Source organism: Crotalus tigris, unplaced genomic scaffold, assembly GCF_016545835.1.
Source record: "Crotalus tigris isolate CLP2741 ecotype Arizona unplaced genomic scaffold, ASM1654583v1 scf7180000018057.1800818, whole genome shotgun sequence".
In the NCBI taxonomy this organism is placed as follows: Eukaryota; Metazoa; Chordata; class Lepidosauria; order Squamata; family Viperidae; genus Crotalus; species Crotalus tigris.
The window spans coordinates 532,056-557,776 of NW_024096800.1; the positions used below are offsets into that span (position 1 = coordinate 532,056).

Sequence of the window (25,721 nt, forward strand, 5' to 3'; positions counted from 1 at the left end):
AAAGTTTCTTATTTGGCAGAAATGGCAAAGATTTCGGCTTTCTTGAAAGATCAATCGCAGGAGAAGTATCTCCTGGTATGGAAAAGATGGATAGATTTCATAAAATATAAGTTGGATATAAAAAAATATTACTTAGTTTTTAAATAATTTATAATTAAAGTTTAAGATATTTCTTAGATATTTTCTTTTATTTTTATTTTTTTTATTTTTTATTTTTCTGTTTTTTCTTTTCTTTCTTCTTGTATTTTTTTATATATTGTTGTTAATTATTTTATAATTTGTTTAATTAATGTATTTAGATTTGTTTATGGTTTATAAGTGTTTCAAGATTTTTTAAAAAAAATTTTTTAATTAAGCCTGTATTCAGCTCTGGGAAGATTGGGGGAGGGTAGGGGAGGGGTGGGAGGGTGTGGGGGAGGGGAATCTTTTCTTTTTGTAAAACCTAAAAATTTTCAATAAAAAAAAAAGTTAATGGCAGCAATGCTCTTATATGAGATAATAATACCAGATATATTTGGAATCAATTAAGGTTTTTTTCTTATATTTGCATACATGATTTTGGTTTCCTGATCACAGTAGTGTGTGACTGTTAAAACTAGAGGTAGGGGGATGAGGCTCTAAAACCTCCATGAGCATATCTTTGGCTTTGTTCTACTTCTTCAACTTTGGCAGTCTCTTTTCACATTCACCCTTAATGACTTATTTATGTTCATTCCATAATTCTATCAATGAAGACTGGGCTTCAAATGTTTCCTTAGATTCTCCTTGAAAGTGATAGGTATAACTTCAAGATCTGAAATAGGCTGTGAGAATAACCTTGAAAAAGAAGAGGAAAAGCTCTAGCCACGGAAACAGCTGGCAGTCAGCAGAAGTAGCCTGCAGTATTACATTCTAACCACTGTGTCACCAATGATATAGTCATGTTAAAGGTTTATCCACAAAGTCTGATTAATATTATTTGGTCATTGATTGCACTATAACCAACTATTGTTCTTACTATGCTTCTTCTAAGTATAAAAGGAATATTATTTGTATTTGTTTTTGATGTCTGAGTAATAAACAGTGTGACCCTATGACTATAGTGGCCAGTTCCAGTTCATCTGAATTTGTAATTTTTTACTTCATCTTTCACTATGTTGAGCTTTCTTGTGTTCATGATTCATACATTTCAGGTCCCCACTATAGTTCTGTCTTTGCAGCTTCAGAATTTCTTTTCCTGTATGGCAACATTAGCAACTAGATAGTACCCAAAGGTATTATTCTAGCCACAGCATAAACACTATTAGTATTCCAAAAGGTCCTCGGCTCTTCCTCAATTGATACTGAGCGCCATCTATTTGAGAGGCCCATCATCCAGTATTATATCATCAATCATTTTATATTTCTATTTAGAAGACAGAGATAATGGTCTTATAGGGCAAAAGAAAAAGCCACTACTATGATAAAAGCTCTGACTTGGGGGCAAGAATGTAACATGAGTAACTATTGAGACAACCTCCTTTGAGATAAGATAAAAAGAGAGAAGAGGAAGCAAATTCAGACTGGCAATATTCTGTTAATATAGCTTTATACTTTAATATAGCACCAGAGGGAAGGACGAGAAACAATGGTTAGAAGCTGATCAAAGAGAGGAGCAACCTGGAATTAAGAGAAACTTCCTGACAGTGAGGATAATCAACCAGTGGAACAGCTTACCTCCAAAAATCATGGGCGCTTCATCGCTGGAAGTTTTTAAAAAGAGATTGGACAGTCACCTGTCTGAGATGGTATAGGTCCTCCTGCTTGAGCAGGGGGCTGGACTAGAAGACCTCCAAGGTCCCTTCCAATTCTATTCTATTCTATTCTATTCTAAAAAGTAATCATGATATACCATCAAACATCCACATTTGCCTATCCCAGATTCTTGGGAAGAATTTGACAATAGTTAAAAATGCCAAGTCCAGTCTGAACATCTGGCTGACTGTGCAACAAACCATAATTTATTAAACTTAATGTGCTCTTGACTCTCAATGACTCTGGCATTGGTTCCCTTGTCTCATCTAAGGGCTGATATTCCACCAGTATAGGTTTTTTGGTAAAAATACAAGAGTAGTTTACCACTACCTACTTCTGCCCAGAATAAGTTGAAACCTTTGCACAACATTGTCACTTAAGTGATCATCCAGTATTTTGCTATATCACTGGTACCCAACATAAGGTATGCTTAGTTAGAAAATTGGGATGACCTTTGTACCTTGAGTGACTCTATCTATTGGAATACACAGTATATTTATGGTATACCCCATTACGCATGAGGAAAAAAATGGAATGGCTCAAGCAGTTTCTTTATTATTGTTTGCCTATAGACCAGAATTTTGACAGATTAAAGCATACTCTGCATAACAATCAGATAAATGATGTGAAGAATCAGGGAGGATCCTTTCTGTGTTTCTCCTCCTGCACGCTAAAAATTCAAGACTAATTTGTCTCTTTGCTCCCTCTTTTTTATGACTCAGTGCCAGATTCCACCACACCTTCCCAACATTGTTTGTTCATCCGTCCTAGGAACAGCACCACCATGACTACTGTAAGGCAGCACAGCCTTGGGGAGCTATATGCGTATCTATGTCTAAATTAATTTGCTATTAATGTTTCCCTTTAAGATCCACTACAGGTTTGGAGACAGGAGCATCTCTGAGCATCTCTGGGATTTAGGATATATGTGTGCATTTCTGTGTGCGTTAAGCAGCTCTAAATTAAAATCTGATTACCAAGTTTGTATAAGAATAAATACTGTTTTTCTAAATTAGTGACTGCTATGCTCATTTATAATTTCTATAATATGTATCAGAACATAAAAGATACAATAGAATCCATATTACAAAAAACACAGAAGATCTTCTCTGGAGTGATCAAGCAAGCTACTATCCTTTTATTACTAGTTTGAAACCAAGCTGCTTTTTGCTGACTATTTGGAGACTTTCTCCTATGCATGCCCCATCATGCTGTCTCTATGCAGATACTGATCTGGGTAATCCACTGATACTCCCAAGCACTACATATCAATAATCAAGCAGAAAACTTAACAGCAAGCACATTATGACAGTGCATTTGAAGTAAAGAACAATTGTACATTGATGGAGTTAATGAACTGAAAATGCAAAATTACAGACTTAGAATCAAACAAGGATATAGGATTATCTTCTTATTTTGCTATTAACAGCATTCTTCAAGGCTTTGACAGTTTGCTCCACATTTCAGTTATTTAGCGACACACTCTTTCCTAGGCCTAAGGCCCAAAGAATAGGATGAACATTGGAGCGCTCTCTGATCAATATGGGGAACTTTGGATCTGCCTTCTTCAAAGTGACATAGTGCTATTCAATGAAATCTCAGGCTCCTGACTAATCACCAAGTGCTGGCAAAAGTGGATCCAGATTTCTTTGAAATTCTGGGCTAGCTTGTCCCCAAAGGCTTGGACAACTGTGATGTCCACCATCATGACTGCCAGCCACCAAAGTCCAACGAGCAGACATTTGGATCTTTTATACATTAAATACTGTACTTGTACCTGTTCTGAGAGACTAAGCCTCCCCTTCAACTAACCCTTGTCATGTTTGTCAAAGTGTTTGTGGAGGTCTCCATATTAGCTGGGTGGAAGGGAGGTAAATGACAACATGTGTCAAAACATCAGCGTATAAATCATGCAATTTACAGTATGTATATACATCAAATATATTAATATTCTGATCTACTTATATTCCATAGGCTACTGTGAAAGTCCCACTAAAATGAACCAGGTCTATGAGACAATTATTAAAAATAAAAGAATGGTGGGGTTGTTGTTGTTGTTTTGACTCAGAAATTTTTGGGTAGAGAAATTGTGCCCAAATAATTGCTTGCTCAAATACCAAAAAAAAGAAAAAAGATACTGTAACTGCCTGGCTGCTGAATTCATTTAGTTAAGTGAGCATTAAATGGTCCCTTTAGAATATTCAGGCAGCACACCAATGTGGCTAAGATGAAACAAAATGAATAATAGCAATAGCAATAGCATTTAGACTTATATGCCGCTTCATAATGCCTTACACCCCAATCTAAGTGGTTTTACAGCAGCGTTTCTCAATGTTTGTGTGACGGCGACCCCCGTCACATGGACGCGGCACGCATGCGCAGCGCGTATGCGCGGCAACGTCCCCTGAGGGGGGGAAATGGCGGATCGCGTTGTTTGGCGACCCCCGTAAAATGGTCGTTCGACCCCAAATGGGGTCACGACCCATAGGTTGAGAACCGCTGTTTTACAGAGTCAGTATATTGCCCCAACAATCTGGATACTCATTTTACCAACCCCAGAAGGATAGTAGGCTGAATCAACCTTGAGCTGGTGAGGATCAAACCCCTGGAAAACAGCAGAATTAGTCTGCAATGCTGCATTCTAACTAATGCACCACCACAACTAATAGATGGAAGCAACAAAACATAATGGTTTGACAATATTAAGAAAACTGTTATGTTTCTAAAAGTCTTCAGAAAAGATAGAGTACAATGAAGAAAATCATAAAAAGTGCAATCAATTTAGGAAAAGAAAGAAAACTTCTGCCGAAAAAGGCTAAAGTACTTAGAGCTGGAAGACTGGGGAATGGAGAAGAGGTTGGCAAGAGTATGAGAGATCTGTGCACATAATTTATAAAATTACAAAGTTCATAAAAAGAATGAATGGAAAAAATAATTTTCTCTCTCACATAACATCAGAATTTAGATCTACAACAAAGATGGTGTGTTATGGGCTAAGGAAAGACAAACTCAATTGTAAATAAATAGGTTTCATTGTACACCAATTATACCTCATACAAGACAAAGTAGACTTAGCTTCAATTATTGCTGTGCTGGAGACCACAGCAGCCTTTGAAGATCATTTAACTGATTCAAAATAGAAATGTGAAAATAGGAGGATACTGACCAGTCTTATATTGCATTAATTGCTCCAGCTAAATGTATTACTATTTGTGTTTTTTCCTACAGCCTGCAGCAATAATTACCAGCAAAAACAGTGTTATCAGTACATAACAGTGTTAAGTACTATTTGGAGTACATTAGAAGATAATTTGGAAAGGCTGGTATTGCTTATTCCATCAAAAGAAACTGGTACCTTTTAAAATTCCATTTTTATATCATCTATCAAAGGTATGTTGCATCTTCAGGGCTACAATCTATATTGTCTCCCTACTAAGGCAGTTCAGAAGGCACCTGTCTAATTATACAGTGTGCTCAAGCTCATAGTCCCTAAAGTCCCAAACCCAAGTGATTTCTAAGAATGAAATCTATACATCGGAATCTAAAATTTCCATCATATATCACATCATTATAATATTATTGCTTAATTTTGAACTTTGTCATTATATTTTTGGGGGCAGAAAAACTGCAATAAATTGAGTTAAATTCTCTATTCATAATGTCTCTATTCCTTACTTGCAAACAGGAAAAAATGTCTAACTAAAATGATAATAAAGACATTGTGATGTCATAAAACAGCTTCTGTGTGACAAAGGAAGGGAGCAATGAACCAGGGCCTCTGAGTGTCAGCAGCTAAGGCAACACAATGTAAGTTGAGAGAGCACAGGTAAGTGAAGGTTCTCACCACTAGAACAAGAGAACAAGAATTTCAAAACAGAAACATGCAGTGACTAAAAATTGTTTAAAATACTATGCCTATCTGGAAGCTGAACTTTCTAACCCCACCTTGTGGGGAGCTGACTCTGGTAATTCAGGTAGGAACAAACGGTACACCTATGCTTGATTGATGTTTAATTTCTTTTCATCTAATCTTAACTATTAATTAATCATTATCAATTATTTAAACTCAAGTCTGTACAATAAAAAAAGATTTAAACATTTAGTCTGATGATCCTTGGCCTAAAACAGAGATGTTCAGACAATAGCAGGCAGAGGCTACTGAAATTAAAATTATTTTCAAAGTTCTTGCAGGTTGTTAAAATCACATGCATCAAGATAATACTACAAAAGATCTTTTTATTTATAACTTCAGCACATACATCTATATATATTATCTCAGCTATTAAAAGACTTGCCTTTCTCTCATGGAATACATATATACAAATTTTTGCTCAGTCATAAAATTTAGTACATTATGTCTAATTAAAAAGACACACTACAGACAACATCTATCTTTAGGGAACTGTAGTTATTTGGAGAAAGAGACAAGGATTCCCAATCATGAAGTTAAGAATGATTTGACAAAAAACTCAGTACAAACCACAGGCACAGCTAGAGAATCACATTAAATTGTAATCCACTAGTCCTTTGGTTAGCAGAAAAGAAGGCTGACATAAATGTTATTCTCCTGATGCCCACATTCTCTTATGCCTCAGCAATAAGGAAGAAAAATGTGATGTTAATATAATATAATAGTAGTAAAGTTGGAAGGGACCTTGGAGGTCATCTAGTCCAACACCCTGCTCAGGCCGGAAACTCTACACCATTTCGGACAAATGGCTGTCCAGTCTCTTCTTAAAAACTTCCAGTGTTGGAGCATTTACTGCTTCTGGAGGCAGGCTGTTCCACTGATTAATTGTTCTCACTGTCAGGAAGTTTCTCCTTAGTTCTAGGTTGCTTCTCTCCTTGATTAGTTTCCACCCGTTGCTTCTTGTCCTGCCTTCAGGTGCTTTGGAAAATAGCTTAATTCCCTCTTCTTTATGGCAGCCCCTGAGATATTGGAATACTGCTATCATGTCCCCCCTTGTCCTTCTCTTCGTTAAACTAGACATACCCAATTCTAGCAACCGTTCCTTATATGTTTTAGCCTCCAGTCCCCTAATCATCTTTGTTGCTCTTCTCTGTACTCTTTCTAGAGTCTCAACATCTTTTTTACATCGTGGTGACCAAAACTGGATGCAGTATTCCAAGTGTGGCCTTACCAAGGCATTGAAGAGTGGTATTAATACTTCACGTGATCTTGATTCTATCCCTCTGTTAATGCAGCCTAGCACTGTGTTGGCCTTTTTGGCAGCTGCAGCACACTGCTGGCTCATATTTAAGTGATTGTCTACTAGGACTCCGAGGTCCCTCTCACAGTTACTACTATTGAGCATGGTGCCACCTATGCTGTACTTGTGCATTTGGTTTTTCTTGCCTAAATGTAGAACCTTACTTTTTTCACCATTGAATTTCATTTTGTTAGATAGTGCCCAGTGTTCAAGTCTGTCCAGGTCCTCCTGTATCTTAAGCCTGTCTTCTGGAGTGTTGGCTATTCCTGCCAGCTTGGTGTCGTCTGCAAATTTGATGAGTTCCCCATCTATCCCTTCATCCAAATCGTTGATGAAGATGTTGAAGAGCACTGGGCCAGAACAGAGCCCTGGGGCACCCCACTACACACTTCCCTCCATGTAGATGCAGTTCCATTGAGGACCACTCACTGAGTATGGCCGGTCAGCCAGCTACGGATCCATCTGGTGGTGATTCTGTCTACCCCACATTTTTCTATCTTATCAAGTAGTAGGTTGTGATCTACTTTATCAAATGCCTTACTGAAGTCCAAGTAAATTATGTCCACAGCATTCCTCTGATCCACTAATTTTGTCACTTGGTCAAAGAATGCAATAAGATTTGTCTGGCATGATCTATTTTTGACAAACCCATGTTGGCTTTTAGTAATGACTTTGTTTGCCTCTAGGTGTTCATTGATTCGTTGTTTGATTATCTTTTCCAGGATCTTCCCAGGTATTGAGGTCAGGCTGATAGGTCTGTAATTTCCTGGATCCATTTTTTTTCCTTTTTTGAGGATGGGAACTACATCAGCTCTTTTCCAGTCCTCTGGTAGTTCCCCTGTGTTCCAGGATCTTTGAAAAATATAGTTCAGTGGTTCCGATATCACATCTGCCAGTTCCTTGAGAACCTTGGGGTGTAATCCATCTGGTCCTGGCGATTTGAACTCATCTAGGCTGGACAGGTGCTCACTTACCATTTTCTTGCCTATCTTAACTTGTGTTTCTATTTTGTTTTTTATGGCACTATTTTTGATAGGTTGGTCTGTTTTTTCCCTTTGTGTAAAGACAGATGCAAAAAACGAGTTAAATAGTTCTGCTTTCTCCCTGTTGCTTGTCACCTTCTTGCCACTTCCACCCACTAATGGACCAATCATTTCCTTCAATTTTTTCTTGTTTTTTACATGTTGAAAAAAGCTTTTTTTGTTATTTTTGACTTTGGTCTCAAGCCTTAGTTCATTTTGAGCCTTGGCTTTCTTCACTTCATCTTTGCAGGCTCGGGCTATTTGCTGATATTCTGACTTAGTTATGTTCCCCTTTTTCCACTTTCTATACTTGTCCTTTTTATCTTTCAATTTATCTTTCAATTTATGCAGCCATGCTGGTTTCTTTTGAGAGTTGTTGTTTTTCCTCTTTGTTGGTATTGTGCTAGACTGGGCTTTTATTATCTCATTTTTCAAAATTTCCCAAGCTTCTTGAGTTGTTTTCCCCTTGAGGATTCTCATCCATGGAATCCTTTCCAAGCCCTCTCTAAGTTTATTGAAATTAGCTATCTTGAAGTCCAAGACTCTAGTTTGACTGTGTTCTATTGCTTGTGCTTCTATAATGTTGAATTCTAATATTGCATGATCACTTCCTCCCAGGGTTCCTATGGCTTCAACACCTTCTATCATTTCATCTCTGTTAGTGAAAATTAGATCCAAAATGGCTAACCTCCTAGTTCCCTTCTCTACTTTTTGGGAGACAAAGTTGTCTGCTAGGTTTGCCAGGAACCTGTTTGATCTTCCACTTGGTGTGGAGTTTGTCTCCCAGTTGATGTCAGGGTAGTTAAAGTCCCCCATTACTATTGTGATGTGCTTCCTACATACCTTAGTTAGCTGACTAGCAAAAAGTTCACCTATTTCCTCTGTTTGGTTGGGTGGTCTGTAGTATACACCTATGGCAATGTCATTCCCCTCCCCCCTTTTATATTGACCCAAATGCATTCAAGACAGTTTTTATCATTGTTGTGTTCTATTTCTGCAGAGATGTAGTTATTTCTTACATAGAGAGCAACTCCACCTCCTCTTTTATTTGATCTGTTTCTTTTAAATAATTTAAATCCCTCTGGCTGTGTGTTCCATGTGTGGGTTTCATCCCACCATGTTTCCGTAATGGCAACAATATCATATCTGCCCTCATTAACCTGAATTTCTAGTTCACCCTGTTTGTTGTTCATATTCTGTGCATTGGTGTATAAACATTTGAGTCTTTTGTGAGTGGCTCTGTGTTTCCTTTCTACATAACCTGTGTGGTGCCTGAGTTCCCCTATTGCCTTACCACCTATTTGGTTAGTGCACTTTGTGTGGTACTTGCTATTAGAGGCTTCATTTTGCTTGATAGCAAGGTTGGTATTCTTGTCCACACACACATCTATGCTACATGCACTGATAGCCCTATAATTTTTAGATTGCCGGGGACAGGGTTGTTCTGTATCAATTAACTCCCTGTCCCCGCTGTTTAGTTTAAATTTCCCTCCAGAAAATCTGTGAATTTATAGCCCAGTAACTCAGTCCCTTTTTTTGATGGATGCAAACCATCTCTTTTGTACATCTTTTGATTGGACCAGCTACTGACATCGTGTTCTTGCAATTTAATGCGAACAAGTTAAGGAAAGTGATCAATAGATTCCTCTGACTTTATTTATTCTCAGTAGTGAAAAAAGAAGAAGAACCAATGGCTTTTTTTTTTAATTGAAAGTTTTTTAAATTTTACAAAACAAATCCCCTCCCCGAAACCCCCCCACCCTCCCATATCCTCCCCCCCTCCCCAAACCACCCAAACCCTCCCCCAACCTTCCCAGAGTTGAGTACAGGCTTAATTAAAATTTTTCAAAAAAAGAAAAGAAAAACTTAAAACACATATAAATCCTAAACAAATCTCAATACCTTAAATTAAATAGGTTATCTACTCTAAAAAAATAATAATTACAATCCTTAAACACATTATAATATACTCTAAACATTTTCTAATATCATACTTATAATACTATTCATCATTCTGTATAAACTCCCTCCAAAACACAAATTTAAACATTACTTTCTTTGAACATCTATACGTACAATATAAATCTAATCTCTCCCTCTTTCTTTATCATAAAACAAAAAAAAATAAACATATAAACCTTCATTATACCATTGAAACAAAACACTCTTTGAATACTTAAGCTAAATATTTAAACTTAAACTTTAAACAAATTGTCTTCTCTTAAAAATAATAATAATACTCTAAACCTTTTACTTATATTCCATCACTCTTTTAAACTCCCTCCAAAACACAAATTTAAACATTACTTAAAACTTAAAACATTAAAATCCCCTTATATGCATTTAAATCTTTACCAATAACAAATACCATCTTAAACACATTGTAATATACATCTTTACCAATAACAAATTGCTTAAAAATAATAATAATAATAATTAAAAAAAACCCCAAACATTGAAGACATTGTAATATACTCCAAACCTATTCATAACATACTTATATCAAATAAATACCTAAACAAAATACTTAAACTTAAACTTCTTATCTAAAATTTTCATTCAGTCTCCATATCAGTCTCTCTTGCCCATAAACATCAAAAGAAATGCGTTAAAATCTGCCCTTGAAGATCGCTCCAAAAAATTTGTAAGTCCTGGTTCTCCCACAAACTCAGGAACCAATACCTGTGAAGCTTCCTCAAGCTCCTTCTTCTGTTGGTCTTTCTCTTTACGTTTATATGTTACTTTTTCTTTACATTTATATGTTACACAAGTCTCAGGAACCAATACCTGTGAAACTTCCTCAACCTCCTTTTCTTTACGTTTATATGTTGGACAAGTTGTCTTGTGGTCTTTCATCTCTTATGGAACTTCCTTGAGCTTCTTCTGTTGATCCTTTTCTTTACAGTTATATATTGCATAGGTTGTCTTCTGCTCATCCATCTCTACTTGTTGAGGCCTCCCATTTTTAATTAATATAGGCTCTTCAGACTGCAATTCTGGCATTAAAAGTTGCTCCAAAGAATTTATAAATCCTACTTCTCCCTCAGATTCAGGAACCAATACTTGTGGAACTTCCTTAAACTTCTTGTGTTGATCCTTTTCTTTACAATTATATGTTGCACAGATTGTCTTCTGCTCCTCCATCTCTACTTGTTGGGGCCCCTCAAACTGCAATTCTGCCTTTTTTTCTTCCAAAGCTTTAAGCATAGTAGGTGACGATGAGCTTACCCCCAGGACCGAAGTATAAAAATCTTTTGCTTTAGAAACAGTATTAAGACTATAACGTATCCCCAGGTAGCTCACCACCATTCCAGTCGGAACATCCCATCTAAACAAAATTTGTCTCTTTTTAAGTTCGTCTGCTAAAAAAGCAAACTCCTTTCTTCTTCTTAAAATTTTTTGTGGGATCTCCTTTAAAATTATAACATCTTGTAAAGCAATTTGAAACCTCTTCTTATAAAAGGCTTGTATAATTTCATTGCGCAGGGATCTTTTCCCAAAGTAAATTACCACGTCTCTTGGCAAATTCTTTTGCTCTGCCACCACAGAGTTAACTCTAAATATCTGATCAATTCCACTAAGTATTTCCTCTTCTTCTCTATTCAGAATCACAGCAAAGTCCTTTGCCACCATCTCTCTCAAATCTCCTTGCACAGACTCATGTAAACCTCTGATTCTTAAGGCATATTCCATTTGTTTATATTGAAGCATAAGAGTCTCATCTTGAAAGTTTTTCATCTCTTTTTCCATACTTTCAAATTTTTCCTCCATCAATTCCAATTTTTCTACTACCTCTTCTATGCGAGAATTCAACTTTTCAAGAACAGAGGCAACTCCTTCTAAAGTCAAAACTATCTCTTGCTTCAAAGTCTTATTATTTTCCTCTAAGATCTCTTTCATTTCTCCCCTAATTTGAAGTATAACATCTCCCATCATATCTTGCAAGTCCTTCACCATTGTTGACTGTGGCAAGGAAGAAGGTGAAACTATTAATTTAGATTGTTGCCCTGATGATAACACCGAAGAAGAAGCCACCTTGGAAGCTGTAGAGATTACTGGACGCTTTGGAGCCATCTTAAAAAAAAACTTTACTCCTTCTTAAAAATGAAGAGGGGATCATTATGATAAAATAAAATAAAAAAGGGAGTTCAAAAAAGAAAAAGGAGAAGGAGAAGAAAAAAAAATAATTAAATAGAAAAAATCCATTCCATTTTATACAAAACACAAAAATTAAACAAAAATAATAATACTAACACTCCATTCCAATCATAAAAAAAACAAAAAAAAAGGGAAAGGGAAAAAAAGAAACACCAAAAAGCCTGCCGGTCACCATTCTAGCTTCCGAAAAAAAAAAAAAAAAAACACCGAGAGGCTTGCCGATCGCCATTTTACTTTCCCTTTCAACAAAGGAAAAAAAAAATAAAAAGAGGGAGTATAAAAGTAAAAACAAGTCTTGAAACTTAAAATCCAAATAAATCAAAGAAAGCAAAAACTAAATCCTCTACTCAGCTCTGTCTGTTTGTAAAAACAAAACTCACCAGTTCTCTTTAATCACGGAGGTGGTTGCAGCGGCTCGTTTTGCCCCTAGGAACAAAAGCAGCTGGGAAGCGGAGACAGTCTGAACTCCGTGGGAGCACTCTTTTCATCCCCCAAAAGAAAAACTTGGGGGGTGCATAAGAGGCTCTACCACTATTCAGACAACTCTCTGCCCCCCCCCCCCTTTGCCCGGGAGGGGGTTTGGAACCGGTGAACAGCTGATGTCTGCTGTTCATAGCGGTTCTTACACTTACCCAGGAGGACGGCTACAAAGTAGCCGCCATCGCGCGCGCAAAATCCACCGGAAGTCAAGAACCAATGGCTTTTTACATTAAAAACAATCACATATTAATTGTAAACAAAAAAGTTTTGATGAAAAAGGCCATAGTAAAAAAAAAATACAATTGCTAAACGCTGCAGTCTTGAAATAAATTTAGCAACAACTTCCCTGATGAAAAAAAACCCCATATTTTTGCTGCTCACAGAAAGGCACATCTAAGATGAGTCGGCAGTATGTTTAGGCTGCTACTTATGGGCCACTGCTAGACAAATCCCATTATCCAAAATTTCCTTTTCCTATACTGTAAAATGACATGGGGCTACTGTGGCAGTTGCAAAACCACTTACTCACTTCAGAGATTTCTAAGCAACTATTAATGGGAGAATGTGGAAACCAGATCTCCTGAGAATCTCACAGAGGTGGAGCCAACCCTGCTGAAAAGAAAGCAGATATGAAGCTGAGGGCCTTAGTGTGCTAAATATGACTAAGAAGAACCTATTTTATTTCATATATTTTTCAAATGAAACAGCTGGTTGATAATGGACAGTTACCTGAGCACCAAGTAACTTATTTGATAAACGTTCCCCCTTATATTATGATCTCCTTTAACAAGAAAATCTGAACTCTGTCCTTTATACATATAAGTCAATAATACTAGTACAATAATGAACCAGTTTCAGGCTGATCTGGGAGTATCATGAAATGACAGTGCAGACTGCTCTGTTATTGACAGCAGGAAGAGGGGAAGTATGTTTGGTTCCCTAGAGCAGGGCTTTTCAACCAGTGGTACGCGTACTACTAGTGGTACATTGGCGCATACGATGGGTGGTGGTGCGCATACGATGGGTTGAACAGCACTATAAAAAAATGACAAAAAAGTGTAAAAGTGGATGAGGTGAAGCAGCAGCAGTGCTGCACAGGCTTGTGGGAAAGTCAGCTGGAACTGCACGTTGCCTGGGTCCTACTGAGAGCCCAGGATCAAAGTGCACAGCTCCAGCTGATTGGCAGCTTTGGGGGAGGCAAGCAGCCTCACACAGTCTTCGGGTGGAGATTCAGCTGGAGCTGCGTCAGGTATTGTCTGCCTGGGTCCTGCTGAGAGCCCAGGATCAGCATGCACAGCTCCAGCTGATTGGGGTGGCAGGCAGCCTCACGCAGTCTTCAGACAGAGATTCAGCTGGAGCTGTGCGAGGCATTGCCTGCCTTGGTCCTGTGGAGAGCCCAGGATCAGCAGGATCAATGCACACAACTCCAGCTGATTGGGGGGGGGTAGCAGTGTAAAAGTGTAAAAGAAATTCAGCTGAAGCTGCATGAGGCATTGCCTGGGTCCTGCTGAAGGGGAGAGAATAGAGGATATTAAAGGGGATGCGGGAAGAGATGATATTAAAGGAGGTGAGGGAAGAGAGGATATTAAAGGGGGTGAGGGAAGAGAGGATATTAAAGAGGGTGAGGGAAGAGATGATATTAAAAGGGGTGAGAGAAGAGATGATATTAAAGGGGGTAAGGGAAGAGATGATATTAAAGGGGGTGAGGGAAGAGAGGATATTAAAGGGGAGTGAGGACTACCTGTACTTTATCACTTTTCTGTTGGGTTTTTTTTTTGGTCATCAGGTTTTTGACACCTTGCTAGGCGACTGGTGGTACTTGAATATTGCCATATTCTGTCCCCTATCTCCACTGTTGTTTGTTCTGACATTAGAGGTATTAAATAGATGTATAAGACAGAATAATGACATAAAAGGGATGAAAATTAAAAGGGAATATAAGCTACAAGCATTTGCAGACGATTTAGTATTTATTTTGAAGGAACCATTAGAGACAGGACCTGTATTAATAGAACAAATAGAAAAATATGGTGAAGTAGCTGGGTTGAAAATTAATAAAGATAAAACCAAAATGTTAGTGAAAAATATTACTGAAAAAACAAAAAAAAGAACTGGTGGGAAAATTAGATATGCAGATTGTAAAGAAGGTAAAATATTTAGGGATCCACCTGACAGCAAGATGCACAACAATTAAAGAGGATAATTATCATAAATTGAAAAGACAAATTGAAGTAGATTTGGATAAATGGAAAAATGTACAATTATCATTAATGGGAAGGATTGTGATAATCAAAATGAATATATTACCATGATTATTGTTTTTGTTTTCAACAATACTAATAAGATTAGATAAGAAATATTTTGAGGGGCTTAATAAAATAATCTTGAAATATATTTGGCAGGGAAAAAAAGGCAAGGATTAATCTAAAAATGTTACAAGATACAAGATTGAGAGGTGGGTTTAGTCTACCTAATTGGGAATTGTACTATCAGGCTGCAGCATTATCATGGATGAGAGAATGGATCTTACTGAGGAATACAAGATTATTGACATTAGAGGGACATGATTTACAGTTGGGATGGCATGCTTTTATATGGTATGGAAAAAACAGAATACATAGCTGTTTCCAGAGACACCATATAAGGAATTCTTTATTTGTGGTCTGGGAGAAAGTAAAGAGAGAGCATTATTTGAAGATTCCAAATTGGCTCTCAACTATGGAGGCGCTAATACACTCCAATATGTTTAACATGGGAAACATTATAACATATAAAGACTTACTAACAGATATGGGGGAGTTGAAAACCAAACAATTAGATGAACACGGAATAAAGATGGATTGGTTCATGAGAATGCAAATACAATCTAGATATGAAAAAGATGTTAAAATAGATGGTGTTAATTTGGGGATAACAGAGTTAGATGAAATACTCACAGGAACAGAAGAAAAATGGATTAAAATGTACAGTTATCTACTACATATGGAGTTAGAGAAGGAACAAGTGAAAGAGACAATGATAAAATGGACAAGGAGTTTTGGATACACAATTGAATTAGTAGATGGTAGCAACTATGGGAAAGAAACTATAAATTGACAATGGCGACTGCGTATAAAGAAAATATGTACAAAATGTTTTACAGAAAGATTAGCTAAGATGTTTAAGGACAGGTCTATGAAATGTTGGAAATGTCATCAGATACCAGGTTCCATCTACCATATGTGGTGGATGTGTGTAGAAGCTAAAACTTATTGGAATATAATTAAAACATGGATAGAAAAGATGATACAACAACATATAGAACCAAGACGAAAAATATTCCTGTTGGGTATTCTACCAGAGAAATACAATAAAGAGAAAACATATTTAATTATTCATATAATCATGGCAGCCAGGATTGTATTTGCACAAAATTGGAAAGCACTGAAAGCCCCCCCAGAGGGAGAGGTGATTGGGAAAATACTAGAATGTGCAGAAATGAATAGACTAACAATGACAATTAAAGATAAGAGAGAGTCAGACTACTATGAAATCTGGGGAACTTTTTATGAATGGCTGGAAAGAGAATACAGTTAAAAAGAGCGTTGGCTTACGTGAACGCATGTTCTCAGAATGATGATGAAGAATCCACCAATGGGTTATTTCAGTCCTCCTGCCCAATCAGACTAAGATGTGAAGTTGTCAGCCTCCTCATTAACTAGGTCCTCCCAATTTCATCAAGGGCATAGCCAATGACAACAGTCGGACGTAATGACTTTCAAGCAGGCATTCATTAAAAAACAAGAAAGAAACAGGTCCCCAACCTCTAACTAACTAACAACTCGAAGGGAGGGCGTGGATTCTTCATCATCATGCTGAGAATATGCATTCAGGTAAGCCAACGCTCTTTCTCCAGCATGATGACTGAAGAATCCACCAATGGGACATACCAAAGCTCCTGAAGTCCCTACGGGTGGGAAATAGTTGAGGCCTGTGAACCTGATGATGTCACCACCTGCTGCAAAATACATATATCGAAGGCGGCCTCAGCCGAAGCAAACTTGTCCAAGTGATAATGCCTAATAAATGGGGAAGGCGTGGACCATGTCGCTGCCCTACAAATGTCTTCAATAGACGCTTGAGTAGCCCATGCAGCGGTTGTGGAGTGCTGCGTGTGGAATGAGCCGTCACATGACTGGGAATGGATAGGGCAAGAGACGCGTAAGCTGCTGCAATACAAGCCCTAATCCACCTACCTATAGTGGAAGCTGAAATCTTTTGGCCCATTGAGGAAGGCTGGAAGGATATAAACAGGGTTTCTGGTTTACGGAAAGATGCTGTGCGTTTGATATAACAGCGCAAAGCTCTCCGCACGTCTAAAGAATGCCATTGCTGTTCCAAGTCATGTGACGGGTGGGGACAGAAGTCCGGGAGAATAACTTCTTGTGCACTATGGAACACCATGTTTATTTTTGGAATAAACGAGGGATCTAATCGAAGATTCACCCTGTCCTCGTGAAACAAGCACAGGTCCTTCTTGATCAACAAGGCAGCTAATTCCGATACACGTCTGGCAGAAGTTATGGCTATCAGAAATGAAACCTTCAGCGACAGGTACCGCAAGAAACATGTTCTAAGTGGTTCAAAGGGGGAAGAGGTTAAAGCTTCTAAGACTTTGGGTAGATCCCAAGAGGGATACCTATGAATCACAGGGGGGTTGCTATTGGTAACTCCCTTTAGGAAAGATCTGATTATAGGGTGTCTAGACAAGGACTCTGAACAGTCCCAAGAAAACACTGTGAAAAGGGCTGCTAGCTGTCTACGGATAGTGTTGGGTAACAACCCCTTGTTGGTGCCCTCCAGCAAGTATTCTAACACCTTGGGGATGGTTACCTGTGACAGACTCACGTGATTCCTGTCGCACCAATGACAGAAGTTCTTCCACATATGGTTGTAAATACTGTTAGTTGATGGTCTCCTGGCAGCCTGAATCATATCGATCACCCCTGACGAATAGGACTCTCGAGTCAAGGTGCAGCATTCAAATGCCAAATGGTCAACTGAAGCCATTGGGGATCTGGATGTTGAAGATCTCCCTGTGTTAACCGAATGCAATGGTCTGGAATCCTCCATAGAGCAGAGACAGAAAGGCTCACCAGATCTGCAAACCATGGCCTTCTGGGCCTGTGAGGAGCAATAAATATTACCTCCGCCTGCTCCGCCAGGATCTTCCTGATAGCTGCTGCTAACAGAGGCAGTGGGGGAAAGGCATACAAGAGGCCTCATGGCCATTGGCTACATAGGGCATCTACCCCCTCCGCCCCCCGAGAGGGGAACCGGGAGAAAAACCTAGGTAGTTGGGTGTTCTCTGGCAAGGCGAACAGGTCCACTATTGGACTACCAAATCTGTCCATGATCTCCCTGAAGACATCCGGATGTAACTTCCACTCCAAATGGTCCACTATTGATCTGCTGAGAAAATCTGCCTGCCGATTCACCTCCCCCGAAATGTGCTCTGCCCTGATGGAGAATAGATGTTTTTCCACCCAGGAGCTCAATGCCCAAGCTTCTGCCATGAGGGACTTTGACCGGGTACCCCCCCTGTCGATTGACGTGGGCCTTTGCTGCCATGTTGTCTGTTAGGACCAGCACATGTTGCCCCCTGACTACTGAGTGGAAATGTTTGAGAGCTAGGTGGATCGCTCTGATCTCCAACCAATTTATGCTGTGCCTCTGGTCTGTCTGTGACCACTGACCCTGAGCCATCCGTGTTTGGAGATGAGCGCCCCAACCAAAAAGACTCGCGTCCATGGTCATACTGATGCAAGTGGGCTCTTTGAATAGGGTCCCCTTGCATATGGCCAAGGAAGCCCACCAGTTGAGAGACAGACAAACCTGATGAGGAACACGTACCAGCTGGTTGGAGGTATTTGTATGTTGTCTTTGATGTGGAAGCAGAAACTACTGAAGGGCTTGAGGATGTAGTCGGGCCCATGGCACTATCACTATGCATATCGGAGGAAAAGTGCAAGAGCATCAGAGACCTGGCACTCAAGGTATGCAGGAACAGGACAGTAACTGGGAAAGGAGAGCTAATGTTACTATCCTGTTCCTGCATACCTTGAGTGCCAGGTCTCTGATGCTCTTGCGCCTTTCCTCTGATAGGTATACATGACAATTGTCCATGTTGATCATCGCCCCCAGGTGTAACAGACGGGTCGATGGTGTTGTCTGGCTCTTTTTGAAATTTATTAAGAACCCATAGTTCTGAAGAGTCCTGATTGTGAGATCCAGATCCGACTGGGCGGATGTTGCTGACAGTGTCTGGATAAGAATGTCGTCCAGATAACACTGGATGCGCACCGGAACCAACCTCAAATGGGCCGCCAGAACTGCCAGTATTTTGGTGAAGACCCTGGGGGCAGAGGAAAGACCGAATGGTAGGGCCCTGTATTGAAAATGATGGTTGAGGTAACAAAACCGCAGATATTTGCGATGTGCCGGGTGGATAGGGATATGCAAATATGCCTCCTTGAGGTCTATTGATGCTAGAAGAACTCCCATCCTGATACTGCCTAGGATGGAGTGCAACGTCTGCATCTTGAACCTCCTGTATTGTAGGTGGAGGTTCAGCCCCTTGAGGTCTAGGATTGCTCTCCATCCTCCTGAGGATTTTGGAACTACAAAGAGGATGGAGTAATACCCCCATCCCTGTTGGGACAAGGGAACCTCCTCTATGACTTTGATGCTGAGGAGATGTCGGATGGCATCTTCCATGAGACCTCTTTTTATGTGATTTCTCATGGCTGGGCAAGAGACAAAGTGATATATTGAGATTTAAACTCCAGAGAGTTTATGGTGCTCAGACCCAGGAGTCCGTGGTGGTGCTTTCCCATTGGCGGATGAAAGGGTTAGCCTGCCGCTAACCTCTGAGTCACTGGAGCGGCGGAAGGGGCAGCCCCCTCTGCCATAGAAGGAAGGTTTGGTCTGGGATTGGTATTGGGATCTGTCCCTATAACCCGCTCTGTCAAAGGGGCAGTCAGCCTTCAGAGCTGGGGGTCTGTAAGGTTGTCCCTGTTCTGATGTGGATGTAGTCCGAAAGGACTGATGGCGGCTGTAAGGAAGGTAACGCCTGTTGGATTTTCTAACTGAGAGATGACCTTTTGTTTCTGTTTATTCTCAATAAGGTATGGAGTCAATGCTTCCCAAAACAGTCGGCTACCCATGAAGGGGGCAATGGCCGCACGCCACTTGTGCTTGCTTTCAGCTCTCCAGTTCTTGAGCCAAAGTAGCCTCCTGGCGACTATGCCAGAAGCCATTGCCCTGGCTGAATGCTTGGCTGAGTACATTGAGACATCTGCCATATACTCAGATGTGGCTATAAGCTTAGTAAGGTCCTGATGGATCCTAACCTCCTCTAGAGGGATCCTGTCTTGCAATTGTCTGAGCCAGGTAATTGAAATCCTTGAAAAAAAAGGAAATAGAAGTTGCCGCCTTTGTAGCCCAAGCGGATGCTAAGTGAACCTTGCGTAAGGCCAGTTCAGACTTTTTATCTTCCGCCTTAAGGGCATCTGAGACATCCGCTGGGAGGCTAGCTGTAGAAAACAGTGGGGCTAAGGATTCATCCACCTTAGGCACCTCTAAAAGGTCAGTCAGATTCTTTGCCATGTCCGCAATCTTGTGCTCAGACGCTCCTTGGGAAGGTTGAGCAGCTGGAGATTCCCATTGTCCCTGAATGTTCTTCAGGAATATGGGAGGACATGAAATATGGAGGTGCTTGTCTACCAGTTCGGCAAATAGAGGATTTGAGTCCTGATCTGTGGAAGGCTGAGGGGCTGGAGAAGAGACAGAGGAAAGTTTGCTCGCTGCACAAGCCCTGTATAGCAATGACGGAAAGAGCGAGGCATTGAATAGCTCTGCCATGGGCTGAGACTCATGGGTCGGCTCCTCGCACTCAGACCAGTGGTCCCCCCCTTCATCATAATTCGAGACATTGGAAGACTCGTAGTCCGGAGATCGGGATGGGGAAACCCTACCTGAACAACCCGCTGTGGGTCGAGATGAGGAAGCTGGTTCAGAGGAAGGACCAGGAACTGGTGACACCTGGTGGATACCCGATGATGCCACGGCCTTGATCACCGCCTGAGATATCCATGATTGGAGCTATGCTGAAAAAGATGGCTCTAGCGGAGGTCATGACCCTGTAACTGTTGGAGTTAATGTAGCAGTGGGCGCAGATGATGGGCCAAGCAAAACAAGGTCCTCCCCAAGCATGGGTGGACCCACCTGACCAAAGGTCTGATCAGAGACCTGCTGGATTGCGCTCAAAGGCGACCATGCTCCCAATGTGGATGGTACATGTGTCTCAGGTGGGGATGCACCAGGAGGTATGTAATCCTGTTCAGTTGACAAGGATTGGGCCCGGGAAAATTGCTTCTCCAGGGTTCTATGTGTTCTGTCAGCCATCTTATCGCTTGTCTTACCAGCCTTCCTGCCGTATTTAGATTTTGCTTTGGCCTTACCTGTAGGCACTTCAGAAACTGGCTCAGCTTGGACCATGGTGTTGCCTGTGTCCAAAGGCTGTGGCTCAGTGGGTTCTGCCATGTCGATGTAATGTCCCCAAGCAGGACTCAGAAAGTAGACATCAGGAGCCCTCAGCGGGACTGACTGCATGTGGAGAAAAAAGTGTGAATCACCCCTGGCAACCTGGGCTCACGCTGGGCTCTGTGGAGCACTTGTCACCAATGTGCTGGACGCACTTTCAACCAGATCAGAATGGTGACAAAATCACACGTGTCTCGCTAGTGGCAATGGTCAGGATCCTGTAGGCAACCACTAGGTTCAGGGTGGCAGAACTCAGGCAAGGAATGGCGAGCAGGGCCTGCTGGACCTCCATGAAAATTGCCCCAAATTTGCTGCTAATTGCAATGAATGGTGGATTCTGAAACACAACCTTAATCACAAATTAGGATGAAAATAAATATGAGAAAGGCAATATTAATTAAATTGTGAGGTAATTATAAACAACCAACTCCAAAAATGGCGTCTCTCCCTATCCTGGGCGTTTCCCAATGAGATAGTAGTTGGCAAAATGGCGGACGCTTCGATTCAGAAGAGAGAACTACCTTCGCTAGATAGGAGTAGGAGAAGGAACGGACCTCAGTTGAATTCCAAAAGGACTGTCAGTAAATAATAAAAGGAGCAAAAATGAGGCTTTGTTTTTTACTGTTTGCCGCAGCAATGAGGCTTTGCCTCCTTTAGCAGCAGCCGAAAAATGGCTCTGGAAACAATAATGACTTTGTTTTAAACCAATTTTGCACAATGAGCAAGGAGGAAGCTTACTAACAGTCTGATTGCAACAATTAACTTTAACTTTAGGAATTCAAAATGGGTGTCATTAGAAGGACTCTGACCGATCTCAGTCAGGGAAGGCTCCACATGGCCTCAAAATGGTGGCCGCCACAAGGAACTGGTTGTAGTTCCAAAATACTGATCAAAAACAATCTCCTTAGCTAGTGAGAGGAAGGGAACAACCCCCCCCCCCACCTTGATGTTACCCTGGGAATTAACGCAGCTATCTGAATAGTTAGGAAAACATAGGCAGACACACACACCCCAGCCAGGAGAGGGATAAGCTCTGCTCCCAGGTAATAGAAGGAAAGAGAAAGAAAGGAAGGCAAACAAAATTACCAAAACTCCCCAGAGAAAGAAACCAATCTAACACTAGTATACTCCAGGAAGAATCCACCAATGAATTAAATATCTAGCCTGATCTGCTTTTCATGAAGAGAGTCAAATTATTACGTCCTCATGGGCGAAAGACTAAGACAAAAACTGGGAGGACCTGGTTAATGAGGAGGCATGACAACTTCACATCTTAGTCTGATTGGGCAGGAGGACTGAAATAACCCCATTGGTGGATTCTTCAGTCATCATGCTGGAGAAGATAGTTAACATCAATTTAGATGGAAGAAGAAGGAGCAGATAAGGAGGGAGACCCAGGCGACACAGTATTGAATAACTGGAGGTTGTATAAATATTTATAGAAGTATATACCGAGGTTAGATAAATAGAAGTATTAATGTAAGAGAAAATTAATTTTATTGTATATAATGCAGATAGAGAAATTTGGAGAGAGGAGTTGTTCGGACATTACCCCTGAATTGTATCTGAAGAGGGATGAGAGGGAAGAAAGGAGAGGAGAGAGAAAAGAGTAAAGGAGGGGAGAAGGAAGTAGGAAGGTTGGAGGAGAAGAGAAGTGGGGAGGTGAAGGAAAGAGAAGAGGAGAGGAAGAAGAGGGAAGTAGGGAAGAGAAGAAAGGGAGAAAGAAGGTAGAGAAGAAAGACTGTGGATACAGTGGAAGGGGAAATGGGCGAGCAACACCAAAAGTCATGTTATTTCATTTTATCAAAAGTATCTTATATATGAATGTAAAAAGAATATATGTTAACATCTGATAAATATCACGGTATATGTATGGGGGAGAGTTTGGAAAAATAAAAAATAAAAAAATTTAAAAAATTAAAAATTAAAAAAAAAAGAAATTGCCATATTCTAAAAGTGGTACAATCGGTGAAAAGGTTGAAAAGCCCTGCCCTAGAGCAGCAAATCTAAAGCATTCTGAGATGATCCTGTAGTGCAGATCCAAATTTACTGTTCTGAATGTTCCTGTTTATTTTTTTCCTCTGAGGAAAAATACAAATGCATGAAATAAATAATTCCAACTCTATTGCATAAACAATAAGCATCCCTACAAAGAAAGTTTGCTTTTTTACTTATTGAGTAAAGATTTCTCAATAATATTATGGAAAGAAATCATGAAAAATTTAAGTTTTCTGCATAAAATCATTATGATTATAATTAAATAATAGATCAATAGATACTTTCAAGTTATATTTTATGTACTTCAATACCTATGTCATTGATGAAAAAGTTTTCAAATTCAAATGGAATATGTTCCAAGGATTCCAAGATATGCAAAATATCCCAATTTGAACTCAAAAGAAGTTTGGAAAAGTGATTTTTATTTGCACTTCCAAGTTTTTCACATATAACTTAAGGTTTTATTGCATAAAATAAGTTTTGCAAGTAAATATTCACATGAACACCAATTGGCAGTCAAAAGGCATGATGAAAATTCTTTAATTTCACAACATATAGAAAGATTTAACTATAGTTTTAATTGGAAAAATGTGATACTCCTAAACCAGGCCAAATCAAAAAATGCCAGAGAATTTCTAGAAGCCTGGCACTCTGACAAATCAGCCATCAACAGACACATAGACATCAACAACATTTATAGACTATGCAAAAGAGACAATCAACTATCCCAGGGGTAGGCAACCCAAAACATTCAAAGAGCCACTTGGATCTGTTTCCCACTGAAAACAAAACACCGAGAGCCGCAAAATCCTTTTGATATCTAAAATGAAGATAACACTGCATATATCCTTTTTTACCTTTATTATAGGTGTGTGTGTGTGTGTGTGTGTGTGTATATATATATATATATATATGTGTATGTATGTATGTATGTGTGTGTGTGTATGTGTATATATATATATATATATATATATATATATATATATATATATATATATATATATATATATCCTTAATGGTTATAAAAATACGAATCCCGGGCATATTTGTTCAATGATGCAATCTTCGATCTCCGGGAAGAGTATACTCCAGTTATTTATTGTTAAAACCACATTTAAAACAATAAAAACAGTTATATACAAAAATTAAAACAACTTAGCTTTCGCTGGTCCTCTGCCAGCATCCTCAGAGTGGGGCTTAGGGGGTGGGAAGTTCTTTTTATCCCCTTGCTGATCCAATTGCCTACTCATTGCCCTCGTGACAGGGCCACTCTTTCTGATTGCCTGTGACAACCTTGCCTGTTCCGCCCTCTCTTTTTTACACTCCAACATTGTATTTTCCTGCTTTGTCATCCTTGTGCTGTCTCCCCCTCCCTGTGCTGTTATCAGTAGCACGCTCCTGGGCTGCTGATCTGCCTGCCGTTTTTGCATACCATTGCCAGTTCTTATTCCAACTCCCTCCTCCAACCTCCCTCCTCTCCCAGCCTGCCGATTCATACACCCTTTGTTGTCCATTCCTGTCATCCTTCCCCCTCCTTCCTTCAACCCTCCCACCTGTTGATTAACCTGTTGCTCCTGCCTTTCCCCAACCATTCTTATTGATGTTCTCTTCCTCAATATCTTTTTCTTCCTGATCTGCTGCTCTACTGCTGTTCCTGTTTACCCTCCTCCCCCACTGTCCATCTTCCCCTCTCCAATGTCCTCCCCATCATCTGCTGACTTGCCTGTTGTTCATCCATTTCTGTACATTCTCTCTTTTCTAGCATTCCTCCTCCTCTGACCTGCCATCCTACATGCTGTTCCCACATGCCAACATCCATTCCTGTTAAACCCTCCTTCTTAAGCTTTCCTCCCCCCCCCCAATCTGCCGTCCTGCCTTCTATTCTTATCTGCCCTTCTCCTTTCCCATCAGTCCCCCCCTCTCCTGTTTCCTCCCCCCTCTCCAATCCCCGGCTCTATTTGCTGTTTCTTCCAGCATTCTTCCTTCCCTTGCCTGCTGTCCTACATACTGTTCCCATCTACCGACCTGCATTCCTATTGGACTCTCCTTCCCAAACTTCCCCCCCCAAAAAAAACTACTTTCCTACCTATTATTCCTGCCTGCCCTTTTCCATACCTATCAACTCCACTCTCTCCTGTTTCCTCCCCCCCTCTAATCTGCAGCTCTATCTGCTGTTCCTGACTATTCTCCTCCATTCTTACTCCCTTCTCAAATATCCCCTCTCCACCCGTGAATATGCTTCCAATCTTACATGCCTCATCTTTTCTGTTCCTTTCTCTCTCCCCCTCTCTTTTGATCAGTCCCCTGGGGTTGGGCATACCCCTCCCCCGTATTTTGGGCCGTACGATCAATTCCGATGTTCCCAAGAGTCTTCCCTGGTCCCCCTCTCCTTGCAATCCTCCATCATATCCCCCTCCTCTTCCTTTACTACCCTTACCTGTCTGTGACCCTAATATTCCCTCATCTGTCCCCACCTGTGATGTGTCTATGGGATCCT

The 25,721-nt window shown here is 40.2% G+C and overlaps 1 protein-coding gene across 1 annotated transcript in view; it reads left to right on the forward strand.

Annotated features, from left to right (window-relative positions):
* Positions 1-5,517: 5,517 nt before the first annotated feature.
* The window catches only part of LOC120309715 (protein FAM71E2-like), a 52,925-nt gene continuing 32,721 nt past the window's right edge, over positions 5,518-25,721 (forward strand). The window contains exon 1 of the mRNA XM_039347229.1: positions 5,518-5,747. The gene's annotated coding sequence lies outside the window, so the exon portion shown is untranslated. The remainder of the gene's footprint in view (positions 5,748-25,721) is intronic.